At 45.3% G+C, this 2500-nt stretch overlaps 1 protein-coding gene across 11 annotated transcripts in view; it reads left to right on the plus strand.

The window, feature by feature from the left end:
• The window catches only part of para (sodium voltage-gated channel paralytic), a 639183-nt gene that overhangs the window by 597967 nt on the left and 38716 nt on the right, over nt 1–2500 (plus strand). The gene's annotated exons all lie outside the window — the stretch shown is intronic.

Below are 2500 nucleotides of genomic sequence, written 5' to 3' on the forward strand. Positions count from 1 at the left end.
AATTAATGAAAGAGGATGCATGTAAACGATGAAAAAAGAAATTATCTGTTCACACGCCTTTCTTCACCTATCAGCCAATGACAGTCTTTCGGGAAGAGGACAGAGAGGGAAACTTATACTCAAAGACAATTTTCACTAAGTTTTATTTTCTTAGACGGACATTCCTACACTGTAGTTTGCCCTGTCGCTTCCTTACGTAGAAACACTGTTGCTTGCAGCCAAAAGTCCAGACAAATTCCCCCAAAACATTTCACATGAACTTAATCTAATTCGCTACCTAACGGCAAATTAAAATTGGTCTCCGAGTTATTACTTTCAGTGGACAAGAAATAGAAGTAGGTTCTTACTAGTACTATCAATCAAATCCTCCCTTTGTACTTTTATTTGCCTCTACACACACCATCGTACAAAACAGAATACCATAAGGGGCTTAGTTTCTTGTTACTTGTTGCCTGTGTGTCTATGACCTTCTTTGATCAAAAACCCCAAGGCTTGAGTGGAGACTAAGGTGTCCCATTGTATGCATAAAGGGAGTATTCCCGTTGATGGGGGGGTCACTAAAACGTATTTGCGTGCACACACACACACGTGTGTGAGTTGTCTCAGACCTACCCAGAGATCGGCAAATAATGAGCTCTGAGCTCACTGCCGTAGGGTGGTGTCTGGCTGTCTCGACAGAGACTGCAGCAGATCCGAGGTGAATACACACACACACATGCGCACGCACGCAGGTACGTAATATTTCATGTACACCGTCATGCACTTTTGCCAGGAATCGAAACTCAATCCCACATAGACCCCACACGTCGACCATTCGTATATCCACTTCCCCAGAATGTACTCATGTACCATTAAATGTTCCCCTGGTAGTAAAGTCCCCTAGATATCTGGCACAGACATTCGCTTTCGTATGTGCGTTTGTGTGTTTCACTCTTGCGTCTTAAACATGGTCCACATACAAACAGACATCTTCGTCCACTTGACCTTTATTTAGTACCAAACCTCTTCAGAACCTTTTCTGTCACTTATATTCTCGCTCTCCAATCACATATCGTTTCCTCTTTCTTCGTTCTGATCGAACTCATAAACACCAAAATAAAAGAAAAATTCATTTATCGTCTCGACTATCTTGAGAAGTCGAAGGCTAGTGTAACTAAAGGTAGCGGCACGCCAGGCTAACATGCTACTTGCTTTTGCTATTTCGTTTGGGTACAAACGATTTCGGTGACAATATTCTAGACTTCCGTGAAAACATCTCAATAATGTATCTAACATTCGTATTCTAGGTTTAACTTCTCTAAGTTCCTCATTCGGAAATTTGAAAAACAAAAAAATCGTAACCGAAGTCGTTTCTACTCAGACGAAGTCGCAAAAGCAAGTAGCATGCTAGCGAGAAAAGCCTAGTGTGCCGCCACCAGCAAACTCCGCGGAGGGTTGAGGGGATACTGATCATTTGTCAACACCTTGCGCACATGCTTACTTTCCATTGCCCGACAGAAGGGACAAGTGAGGGCTTAGCCACCAAGAGTTTGTACAGAACATAGCTCCCCTATGCTCCAACTGCACTATATACCCAACCTACCAAAACCCCACCCAGTAGTCCAAATCCTTTCTTTGCTTCCTGTATTTCTAGAACACCATATAGTACTTCTGTCTCCTTTCGATGGAAAGAAACGTCGAAGACATCAGGTACTGTGACGCTTCCGGCCTTAAGAGACCACATGACCTTACCTGACCTTTGTAGTGTGTGCGGCTCCTCCTGTGTAGGCTTTCTCTAACTTGTGTGCTTCTTAAGGAAGTATCGTGTGGTGGATACGCCCCTTCACCCCCGCCAACCTTCCACATACACACAGGTCACACAATCCAGGTTACCTCACACCTCTGTAGGCTTTTCGCGTAACCGCAGCGTCCTTTCCATGAAAGCACCTGTGTTTTTGTGTTTGTGTTCTCTAGACTCTAGAGCTTTATACATTAGTGTTCCATGCAAAATGTTGAGCCAGAAGTATTTCCTAGCGTACCCTTTGTTACCCACTCTTCCCCTTCTACCACTCCTTGAGTTTCCTTGAGCTTGGTGCATTGCTGGATCCGCGCCACTGATTCGCGTCCCGGAGTAGTGAGAGCCAGGAAGACACGTCAAACATCGTCTGTCCCCCGGTAAGCCACTAATACTCGTGGGTCACCCAGGGAAACTGTGAACAGCACTGGCCACAAGCCCAGAAGAAGAGGCGACCAGCTAAAGTGGTCAGGGAAGGGAGGCGGGTGGAGGTAGGTAATTTGGCTACAAACTTCGCGTGGCAACTGTCAGCACGTGTTCTCGTGTACAATGTGACACATTCTATACATTTGGTTCTGGTGAAGAGGGAGGGATGGCCCCCAGGCTGAGATGGGTCTTGTTTGGTCTGGGGTCGCTCTGTAGCTGAATAAAACCACCCTACACATAACTAACTTTTTGAACAGAGATCGAGTTTGTCCAGCCATTGAGACTATCTCCTCCTGACTA

The sequence above is a fragment of the Oratosquilla oratoria genome, chromosome 31, assembly GCF_046742065.1.
Source record: "Oratosquilla oratoria isolate Oo_2021 chromosome 31, ASM4674206v1, whole genome shotgun sequence".
In the NCBI taxonomy this organism is placed as follows: domain Eukaryota; kingdom Metazoa; phylum Arthropoda; class Malacostraca; order Stomatopoda; family Squillidae; genus Oratosquilla; species Oratosquilla oratoria.